This window comes from Lactuca sativa, chromosome 6 (genome assembly GCF_002870075.4).
Source record: "Lactuca sativa cultivar Salinas chromosome 6, Lsat_Salinas_v11, whole genome shotgun sequence".
Lineage (NCBI taxonomy): Eukaryota > Viridiplantae > Streptophyta > Magnoliopsida > Asterales > Asteraceae > Lactuca > Lactuca sativa.
Window position 1 is genome coordinate 180,581,521 of NC_056628.2, and position 12,836 is coordinate 180,594,356.

Genomic DNA, 12,836 nt, shown 5'->3' on the forward strand with positions numbered 1-12,836 from the left:
GGTTGCTAACATAAGGCAAGCCACTTTGGTCGATTCATCGTAATGCTTGTTGTAGGCAATAACTTCTTCTGGGGTAGGGTTTTCTCCAAGCACGAGGACATCTTCATCGAGAACATACTCCTTGTTCTCATATCTTAACGTGATCCTCAAGGTTCTGATCCAATCAAGATAGTTGGATCCATCTTCCTTGAGTTTCTCCCTATTAAGAACTGGCATGAGAGAGAAGCTTGAGTTTTGAGTTGGAGGTGGAGGAGGAGAAAGGGGCAAATTGTTGTTGTTGTTGTTTGCTTGGTTCGACATCTACAAAAGATAAGACTCCAATTAGTTTGATATAAGTCCTTAATTAATAATTACCCTAAATGAATTATTGGATTAAGGCTAGGATCCATGTTTGGCTTCATGATGCGTAAAGGGATGCCGTAAACACACCACAAAGTTATTTAGGTAGACAAAGCTCTTTGTCAATTTCAATCACAATGAAACTCCTAGATCTTTGAGATTCATTGATTGTCAATGGCATGTTCATCTCAGATTATGTTCATCTCAAATTCAATGACGGGGATGCCGCGGATCATTGAATAGATGGTGAATCACCCATACAAAATTGTGTGGTCCCCGGCTCAAGTTACGCTTGAGATTCGAAAGTTTCACATCATTCTCAACTTATACTCTCCAATTGACGTGCCGGTTAACCACACGAGCTCCATCAACAAGTTATAAAGAGAATGTGCAATTTTTACGGACAACATAAGATTCACTTTATTTAAATAAAACGGGATTTTGTTTTATACATGTATTTAAAATACTTCTAGATTGACCATTATCACTATCAAACCCTTTCGGTAACTCCATTCACAAAATGCAATACGGCGGTGAGGGTGGTAAGCGCGAAGCATATTAAAAACCGACCTCATTAGGAATCATAGAGACCTCCTTAAACCCCTAAATTTGAACGGGTGAGCCTAGTCGAGGTAAGACTGACAATGTCAATATTTAAAATACGCGAGGACGCATATTGTAATTTTCTTATACATACAATATATATATATATATATATATATATATATATATATATATATATATATATATATATATATATATATATCTTACATATATAAGGGCTAAATTTAAAACTCTTTAAATCTAGTTGTCTGTTATTAATTCAAATTAATTACAAGGATGCAATATAACAATCAATAAAACATGAGGGATTAATATTCAAATTCATAAAACTATATTATAAACAATATTGAAAATATTTAAAATGACCATTTAAATAATATTTATCTATTTTCAGATTTACACAATTTGAAATTTGACATTTATCCACATTAAACAAAACATCAAATTTAAAACCAAAAATCCCGAATTTGCTGAGCTCACATCGTGAGCTCATAGCTCTCATGTCGTGAGCTGTGAATAGGGTTTCATATATTTCGAATTTTCAAATCTAATCCAATTAGGTAATTATCCATGCAAGATAAAGTCTTAATTTGAAAAATAAGCAAGATCATAACCGATAGTTCTTATCTGCCAGTGTTCACATCGTGAACTGCTCTTTTCACGTCGTGAACTTAGGGTTTCTATCAAATTACGAAATTTTCAATTAAACTTTCATCATTCAGTTCCAAAGCAATATATTCAGAAAACATGGAGGTAGGGTGATAGTAACCATGAACCAATGGCTCTGATACCACTGTTGGGAACTTATGCATCAAATACACTCTATAACTAGGCAGCGGAATAATCGAAACAACAAAACGATTTACCTAAGTGTACATGCACCCTATGGATCTATGGCTTCACACTATTACTTCTACCCTAGGAAAACCAAAAATATGAGAAGAATACTAACTTCTTTAGCTGCCAATGATCTTCGAGCTTGACTCCTTGTGCGTGCCACCTTGTTTGGATGATGAGGATCCAAACTAGAATCCCCCTCTTGGTTCACACCCAATGAACTCAAAAGAGTAGAAACAAATATAAACTAGGAGGGATGAACTCACGAAAAGTTCTTCCACAATGAGGGAGAAAGAAGGTGGCGAATACTCAAGCCAGAAAATGAGCAAGGAGGAATGAATCCCTAAAGCCCTATTTATAGCCTTGGATACCTCCTAGGGTTTTATCCTTCCACCCATGTGGGATGGGATATGCTATGAACGAAATTCCCTTTATCCAAAGGGAATTTTCATCCAACCCCCTTCCTTCTAAGCTTCTGGAATGTTCTCTGATGTAACGCCTATGTTTATGTGCCTGTCATTAATGTTGATATAATAGTCTAGGTTAACCTTTGTAACCCGTTTTGAAATAATAGAAGTGTATTATTTGAGTATTATGTGTTTTGTGCTTAATTGCTTAATTATGTGGTTGGATTAATTAAGAATAAAAATAAGCGTCAAAATTTAAGTGTAAAATAAACTTGATATCTTTGGATAATGTTGTAGTAGTTGAAATGAGGTTTCCGAATATATAAAGAACGCTCAAATCTGACTTTGTATGAGGAAGTTACGATTTTCTGAAGTTTCGACTTAGCGGTATGCAGCCTGAAATACTCGATTTGAGATCGAGCGGTTTTTAGCCGAAACAATCTAAACAAGAATCGAAGATCTCGTTGTTGGTATCGAAGCAATGAAAAGTTAGGCGACAAAGGACGTCAAACGAAGAAGTTATGAATTTATAACGAAGTTTTTCTGTCCCGACTTATTAAATATAAATAATAAAAATAAAGTCAAAATTAGCCGACAGAGTCTAAACGAAAGTTGTAGAGCGTAGTCTCACCTACGCGTGGATATAAAGAACGTCGAAAACGGAGTTTGTATGAAGAAGATATGAATTTTCGAAGTTTATTAAATAATTAATAATTAAATTTAATTATTAAATCCAGCATTATCCAAAGAGGAGTCATCGGACTCATCCGAAGTACGCCCAGCATACTAGCGTGCGCCCCGTGTACAGCGAAGCATGACACGCCTCGCACTCGAGTTCTTCGGATACGTAAGCAATGACGATTCTGAGTCAGTACGCCCCGCGTACTCCGAGGCTCCAGCCTCCTATAAATAGGATGCGAGGGCAGCCGAGTCCTTTGCTATTTATCTCTCTTCTCTCTCCCGTTTTGCATCGATTTACATACCAGAAGTACCCCAAAGCCCCAAGAATCCCGAAGAGCGTGATTCCTGAGCCGAAGCTCTGCCCGCGAGAAGTTCGATTTTTGTGAAGATCTTCCAGATCTGCGGAGAGATACTACCTCTACAAGCCGTAGTGTTGTCTGATCGTCTTCTGATCAAGTGAGTGTATACTACCTTTCATAAACACGATAATAATACAAGTATGGTTTGAGTGTATTAAGTATATTGTTGTTTCTGTGTATAATTTTGTTGTTATAAGTGTGAATGTATATTCATTCTCTTCTATCTCATAGATCTGATTTACTTTCTATGAAATACGTGTTATGTGGGTGTGCCTCATCTGTTATGTGGAATATGTATTGAATGAAAATGATATACAGGTTTTAAACTATGTATGAAAATATATATTTTTATCTACTAATATGTTGGGTAGAACATGGGTAGATAGTTGGTGTGTAATAAACAGATGAGAGGCCTCGATGTTGTTGATCTAGTTATTCAGCGGAGTATGGATAACGACCACGGACTCTTTCTAGACAGTCCAGTGGAACGCTAGCAGGTTCATAACCTGTAGGTTTTGTGAACGATGTGCTCACCGGTGTACTCTATCCCCCTCATGGTTGCCTTTAGGATATCTATTGTTGAGGAAACCCCTTAACAGTAATGTCCGTCCTGATGAAAATCCTAGATTAGGTCCCTTGAGATAGATGTTATTTTAGGGACGTAAAGTGAGGATAACGGGAATGGGTAATCGGGATAGTGGTTGGTTGGTGAAATTAAATATAATTTATTTATTGTGGGTTGAAAACCCTATATGCTCACCAGGCTCCCAAGCCTGACCCACTCAGTTTTATTTGTATTACAGGAAGTGGCGCAAGGGCGTAAGATGGATGAATCATCGAGTTGTTTTGTTTACACGTCTGTATATGTATATATTTGTTGAATGACTTGTAGTGTTATCGTTTATGCTTTATGGTATGTATCGGAACATGACATCCCGAGTTTTGACTATATAACGAAAATGCATCTCTTGATGAAATGCTTTGATAAATATTATTTTATCATGTTTTGTTTTGGGAACAAATTCCGCAACACTTTTAAATCAAAAGGATTTACTCTGAAATTATTTTAAAAAGCATAAATGAAATCGGTCTTTTCTGGCCGTGATTTTGAGGATGTCACATCTAATCAACCAACAATTGATTAATTCACATTCAACCCTTCTATTAATTAAACTGTTAATTAATACCCAAATTGTTTTCTAATTAATTATTAAACCATAATAATTAATAAACTAATTACTCCTTTATATATTCTACTCAATTTTGAGTCTTGAGGGCAACCCAAGAGGACCCTGCTATTATTAGAAATGTCACCAACTAGTTAATGATCTTGGATACACTTCCAACAATTCAATCCTTACACCTTCTCCTTTCATTCTCTCTCGTTTCCGAAGGCCATTTTCCCTTACCGAGCCTGACAATGACGAGCCTCTGACTGTTTAGATTCTATAGATCACGCTACTAAGGTGAGTTTCACGGCCCCACTTTCTAATATTTTCATGGGAAAACACATGCTAAATATTATATATACGTTATTATTATGTCTATATGATAGTATATCAGTATCAACGTAGATAATTATAGTAACTGGGATATAGTTGTTCTAAAAATAATATTTTGAATATATACAACTATTATCAACTTCTTAGCATGTTATTGTTATAGTAGTATACTAATGTAGATCTTGAGATATATTCAGGATTCTATATATATGTTTTGTGTGATATAGTTCCGAAGTTATATTCGGAAGTTCTATATGTTAATTTATAAAGTTTGTTGTTATTATTGGTTTTATGTCAAGATAAAACCTGGTTTTACTTCAAGTTATAGTTGTTATACTGCCTAAATGTTATGAAATTATGAGTAATGTTTAAAAGCATAGTCTAGTAACTTAGGGTTTTAGACATGAAAATGATTTTGTTGTTAGAACTATAGAACGTCATCAAAGTCTACCCGAGCTACTGTATTCATCATCTAAGATTAGGGATCTTAGTGAAAGTCCTCTTACCTGTATTCGTTAATCCCGTGTGAGCGAGGAAGTTGTGTATGATTAGTATACAGGTTGACCACACCAATTGTGACTGTTAGCTATAGTCAACCAAAACCGAGTGATGAACTATCCTTTTATTTGTTATTGTTCCGGCGTCGATGAAATGTGCGGAAACTACCGCAAGGTGTGATCCTTGTACTACCGCAAGGTGTGATCCTTGTACTATCGCAACATGTAATCCTTGTACTACCGCAATGTGTGATCCTTGTAATAAGAATCAGAGGTATAAAACTAAGTCATACAGTCGCAGCTACAGACTCATGGTAGAACAACTTTAGAAGCATTATACTTTGTCGATATACAAGTATGAATGTTAAGTATAAGTTACCCAAAGACTTATACACTAAGTATAAGAATATAGTAGGTATATTACTTATATATTAAGTAGACCACTATATCTATCCTACTTACTCATATAGAATTGAAATAGATTTATACGTAGCGGTTTTACTCGTATAGAATTGAAATAAGATTTATACGTAGCAACTTAGTTTGTATGGAATTACAAACATTTATATTTTTAATATATGAGACTTATAGGTATATACTTATTTGGTAAGTAAACCATTATACCTAGGATATATATACTAAACGTTGGAAACTCAATATAATACTTTCAAAACTATACTTTTGAACTTGGAAAATGTATTATTTTTATATGGAGTCAAAACTTGTATACTCACCAACTTTATGTTGACGTATTTTAAATTGCATGTGTTTTCAGGAAGTTGATGACTATGATACGAGAAATGACATTACACTGTCTGGTGTTTCCGCCGACGGCCGGGGTGTGACATTTAGCCCTTTATCTCCAGATGTTTCCTCTTCTTCCACCCATTCGTCAAGTTCCTCCTGCTTTGCAATGAAGGCTTTTGGCAGAGAAATGTTTTCCTACTTCATGTGGGCTAACAACTTCTTAGACAAGACTTCATAACTCTCTTGACATTGACCATCTTTCTTTTCTTTACAGTTCCTAGAAAAATGGTTACGGTTTCCATAGTTAAAACAATTACCAGAGTTTCTTTTCTCTAATTTAAAACTTCTCGCTGAACTGCCTCCCTTAGACTGAGCTCTCCAGACTCCATTACATATGCTTTCTTCGTAACGTTTAATAATCAAAGTAACACTAGCAACAAGTTCATCAGTAATTTCTTCATTACTTGTTTCGCCTTGATCAGAGTCATCGAAGTTGCTGATGAAATTCATTGCTTCTTTTCGGGAGACCAAGGCTATAGACTTCTCTTTTTTCAAGTCCTTCATTATGTCTTTACGAAGTGATTTGGTTTCTTCGTAGTTTCGTAGATTTCCAAACACGGAGTTAAGATCCATGGCATTAATCTTCTCATTATTCTTAAGAACATCTACTTGATCTTCCCAGCTTTTTCCAACAGAGTCAAAGAAATTTAAAACCAACTATGAAGAATGCTTGATGACTCCCAGCCTATGCATATCATTCACCAAACTATTAAACATGTTAAAGGTTTGAGTTAGACATTCACCTTGCTGAGCAAACAAGTGCTCATATCTCCGATTGACGTTGTTGATGGTTGTAGCTTGAATCTCTATATTGCATTCAATAGAAACTGTCAGCGTCTCCACATCTCTTAAGCAAATTCACAGTTCTAAACTAAATTGTCACACCCCCGACCAAGGCAGCAGAACATGTCGGGCTATACGACTTAGTTCGTGGATCATAAGTAAACTGTATATATACAACACAAGTACAGCAATAACAACACATCAATAATATTCCACATTAAAGTTTGAATGAATAGTTCTTACAAATAATAATGATAATAATAAGTTCATGAATTTGCCTTACAAGATAGGCCGATATAACAAAAGTTAGAGAAAACTAGATTGCCTGAATCCATGACTATCTGTTCTGCTAAAAGTTTGTTTAGTGATCTCCTGAGAATACATATAGTTTAAGAGTCAACACAAAGGTTGGTGACAGTTACATGTTTTTTGATAACTATAGTAATAATACTTTTAAAAGTCTAAAAAGTATTTCTTTTGTAGTTAAAACCATGTTTGAAAATGTTTGATAAAAATTGAAACTCAATCTGTGGTTTCTTGATAAATAATCCAGTTAATGCGTATAGTGATTCCAATAACTGAGCTGTGTGACTAGATACAACCCCAGACGACGCTTCATTGGATGTTGTAGATAATTCTCACCTGTTTCGATTGATCCGTCGAGGTTGTAGCTAGCAACCATAGGACGGAGTGTCAACCTGTATAGATCTATACATACGTATCTTGCTCCGAGGATTAATGTTTATAGTCGAGAGGGTATACTAAGTGATTAAACTTAGTTAATGAATAGTGTCTCACTACAAAGGTCATTAACTATGATATACGATAAAGGTTCACTATAAAAGCCGAGTAAGTTTGATACGTCTGTAAAAGTGTATATGACTCGCTTAAATAGGTAGTAATTTTCTCGAGTGCATGTATAAAACTTCAAGATATATATATATATATATATATATATATATATATATATATATATATATATATATATATACACACTACTTATGTATAAATACATACATGATATTTGTTTAATAATAATAAAATTTATAAACATTTGTGACACATATTCTATAACATGCATTATTCCATGAAAACAATAGCATTTTGATATGTTATATTTTCTAGTTAGCAATAGGCTTAACCTACTATAACTTAAGTATGTCATGATAAATAAATCTATGATATAATACTTAGATAAGATATTGTTTATGATAGATATGAATTCCGTAAGTATTTTTCATAATCGATATACGTGTTTCATAAGTACTCTCCCCCACTCACTTTTGTATCATAAGCACTGACGTTTGTAGCGTGAACTAAGTTTATTGGTGTGTGAACTAAGTTCGTTGGTGTGAAACTTGTCATTAGAAACCCTAACGTGTCGTTCTTTGCGTTAAAACAAACAACCGGGACTATTTATGTTACCTAATAAACCAAAGGGGAGTTTTGGTATAATTTAACAAGTGTGAGGGTGGGTTTGTAGTTTAACTAGCTCTTGGGACTGATTTGTTGAATTAACTCACAATGGACTTGTTTTGAAAAATTATTTCCAAGAGAGGGGCTATTTTGATTCATTAAAAACAAATTTTTAGGGTGAGGCTAACTTTGTAAACAAATATCCATGAAGGGGATGAAATAAAATAATTTTAATCCAAGTTTCTGAGGTTATGACTAAATTTGTAAACTATTTTCATGTGGGGGCTGAAATAGTTAACTGGAAATGAATGTTTGGAAAAGGCGGAACTCCTCCTCCTCTCTTGTTTACATTGAAAGGGAAAAAGAAATGTAAAGAAACATATGCCTCCTCATCTCTTGTTTACGTAGCAAGGGAAAAAGAAACATAACAAAAACATATGCTTTCTGTTTCTTAGCTGACTCGGAAACGAAAAAAGAGACAAGAATAAAAGAGGGGCTTATCATGTTAGGATATAAAAATCAAGGACCAAATGTATTTAATTTAAATGAAAGTTTTTTTTTTAACTCCTTCTCTTCCTCTTTTGTTACGAACGTAAGCAGGAAAAATAGAAAGAAACAAGAAAACCGATCAACTTAAGGTCCCTCGATCTTGTCTGATTACGAATGAAAGTAACGAAACTGTAACGCCCGAATCCTGGTATGTATTTTAAAACAAATTGTTAATTTTTGCAAAGAGAATCGATGAGTTAGAAACCCCAAAATCTTCGAGTAGAAAAAGATTTTGGACGCAGGAGTTGAAGTCTACTCGACGATTTGAGAAGTCTCAACTCGACGAGTAGGGCTGCCAGAGTGAAACCCTAATTTTAACGGTTAGCACCTTATTAAAGAACCTTAACACTTTATTGGAGCCTCCCTCATCGCCTCCCTCAATCCATCAAAACCCTAATTCATGATCTTGAGCATTTTGAGTGTCCGTGAGTGAAAGGAGAGTGATTATTTGCTCTTTACTTGAATGAGTGGAAGCTAGAAGTGCTTGGTTAAAGGAAGAAGCTTTGAATCCAGAAGTAGAGCTTCATTTCTGGTTCACCTGAGGTATAAAGCTCTTACCTTGCTTGTTGAGTATTTAGTTCTAGTTTTAGGGCTTTTTCTCCATGTTTTGGTTCAATAATGGTGGCCTTTGGGATGTGGATATCCCCTGTGGAAAGAACCTTCAGATCTAGAGCCATTGAGGGACTCCATGGCAAAAGGTGCCAAATTTATGGCCATAGGAGTCCCATGCAACTTGTAAACCACCTTTTAGGGCCTTTTGAGCTAAATAACCCATGCATGGACGTAAAGTTAGAAACTTTACGTGATATATCGACCCTAGGAGACTAGATCTATTATTTGGAAGTATTGAACCCGACTGGAAATGACTGTATGGATTTAGACTATGGGGGACTCGACGAGTTTTTCATATAACTCGGCGAGTTGGGTCATGGTTCCCCAACGTTTTCTGTTACTGAGCAAAATCATCGAGTCTACGAGATGACTCAGCGAGTTGGATATGTTATTGGGTTTGAAGATTGAAGAACTCGATGAGTTCAAGGAGGAACCTGGCGAGTTGTGAGCGAAATGTCCCAACACTCTATGAAGGGGTTCTCGACGAGTTCATGAAAAAACTCGACGAGTAGGATCGGGACACCAGAGTTTTATGAATCATGGAACTCGATGAGTTCATGAAAGAACTCGACGAGTTGGATCAAGATTTCAGGGTTTTATGGATCATGGAACTCAAAGAGTTGATGGACCAACTCGACAAGTTGAGTCAACCACGATGTTGATTTTGACCATGATGTTGACTTTGACTTTGACCATTGACTAGATTTGACCCTTAAAGGGGTTATGAGTATGAAAGGGTAATTAAAGGAGATTGTTATGTGTAGGGGTTTGACAGGAGTTGATCCCAGAGCCGAGGACAGTATAGCTACTACACGACACACGAGGTGAGTTACCCTCCAGTAGCAGTGGGTTGAAGGCACGAATGTCGGCCCACTAGTCGTTGATTATAGTAGAGATGATTATCTTTGTGATAATTATCTGGTATTCCACTATATGTTATGCTATTTGTGCTAGTATTCTATGATATTATGTGATAGTTGTAAGAAGGGGACTAGTCCCCGGACCCAATTGAGATAAACCAGCAGGGTAGGTCGGGCACCCAGATATGCCTGACAGTATGTTATGATATGTTATTATGTGGAAGTGGTATGGGTGAAATAGTCCCCGTATCCAGTTGAAAATAACCGGAGGGTAGGTCGGGCACCCAAATATGCCGGGAAGGGTAGGTCGAGCACCCAAATATGCTTGACAAGGGGTAGGTCGGGCACCCTTGTATGCCTGACAAGGGTAGGTTGACCACCCAGATATGCTCAGCAGGGTAGGTTGGGCATCCAGATATGTTTGGCAGTATGTTATTGGATGGTATGTCGTATGAAGAGGGAACTCACTAAGCTTTGTGCTTACGGTTTTCAGTTTTTGTTTCAGGTCCTTCTTTTTCGAAGGGAAAGGAGTTGGCACAGTAGCAACGCATCACACACACGATTTTCCGCATATGAGATTCTTGAGATTTGTACTCTGACAATATTACTATCTTATGACATGATTTTGAGACATATGATCTATGGTTTTATGAAATAAGATAACTTGGTGTTGTTTTCTATAATGTGTTTTACGAATCAAAAATGAAATTTTTGGTCTTGAATTTTTGGATGTTACAAGTTGGTATTAGAGCCTTGGTTTGAGGGATTCGGACACACCTTCAGGGTGTTTGCACTCAAATCGAGGGTTTGAAAGATTTTTTACAAGAAAATAGCTTTTCTAAAAATTAAAATAAATATTTTTTAGAAAGAACATGGTGTGTGATGTGTGCAATCGGCCGAGCTCAACTAAGTTTTCCCTAGGATACCCATACATGTTGTTATGATATATGAGATGATTATGGGAACTGCATGTTAGATTAGGACTGAGGATCTAAGAAGGATGCCTTATATGCCTGCTATATTTATAAGAACTGCATGCTAGATTAGGGCTTAGGATCTAGAAAGATGCCTTAAGTGCCTACTATATGTGCTAATTGAATTATATGCTAGAACTGATTAGTCGGTGATATGATGGCCTGGGATATGCTTGGTTTGGGTACTCAATGCCCGAATGCTTCTTGCTTTGTGCTTTTAGGAGTTGTAGTTATCTTTAACTAACTAGTAAATAAATACGTTAAGTTACATATTGTGAGGACTAAATAATTTAAGAAGGTTAGGTCTACCCCATTTTGCAGCTCTTGTTTGAGTCCAATCGTTTTAGGGTAGGACCTCTCATTCGTAGAATTATCTGGTCTTAGTGATATGTAATGGTATTCGCGAGCTAGTTAGGTAAAGGTATCAGGGATTTCTTATACAGCTGATGGAAGAGAGTAGGTCGGAGAGTTATCATAGGGTAAGCGTAGGATGAGATTAGTGCAGTGAGCAGTAGTACTAGAAGGTACTTGGTGAGGTCAAGGAAATCCTTGAGGAAAGTACAGATATATGCGGAAGGTAGTATGGGCCCGTACTACTGAAAGAAGAGGATCTGTATTCGATTCAATGAGGGCTGAGATAGAACCAGGTAACTTGTAGAGTGTGTGAGACCTCTCAAGGTTATGTATGACCCTGACGATTATTTGTTTTGTTTCGGAATGGTAGTGACACATCATGGAGCAGGAGGTTCAGGGTCTGGGTTAGGATCAGGTTCAGGTTTGGGTGTAGGTTCCGAGCTGGTTGATGACAGACTATGCAGGTTCATCATGTCTGAGATTACGAGAGGCATCCTTAAGGAGACACGGGTGATTTTCAGGTCGATCAAGGAAGGGATCATTGAGTTGATGGAGGATCGTCTCAGGGCGTTTAGGAGTGACATGGCATTTAGCCAGTCGGGGACATGCACACTCTCCTTCAAGGATTTAAGGGGATGTGGTGCCCTAGACTTCTACTTGGTGAAGGACCCCATTATGACCTACAGGTGGGTTGCAGACATGGAGTCTGCTCAGTTGACGAGCTTCTCCCCTGAGGGGTCGAAGGTCCGGTATGTTGCAGGAAGTTTGAGGGACAGAGCTAGAGACTGGTGGGAAGCGGTCAGTGATTCGTTGCAAGCCCCAGCCATTGAGGTTATGACCTGGTTGGGCTTAGTAACCAGGTTTAAGGCTAAGTGTGGGCAGGCTGTGGAGCTTTAGCAGCTAGCCAGGGAGTTTCTAGATATGAGGCAGAAGAGTGAGTCGGTGGCGGAGATTACCGCCAAGTTTAGGGAGAGGGCCTTACTGGTGCCTCTGTATGAAGGGGATTAGGAGATGACGAAGACATGGTACCATGACATGTTGAGGGCTGACATCCAAAAACATGTCAGCTACTCAGCATGCCCGACTTTGCAGGACATGATAGCCAAGGCGAGGGAGATGGATATTTACATAGAGCACGTAAGGAAGAGGAAGGTGGAGATGGGGTAGACGACTGGGGTTTCTGGAAAGAAACCCAAAGGACTCGACTCGAAGTCGAAGGGCCAGCAGGGCCTTAGTCGCTATTGGAAATGCAGCAGACCACATGAGGGGGTTTGCAGAGTTGGAGCCTTAGGCTG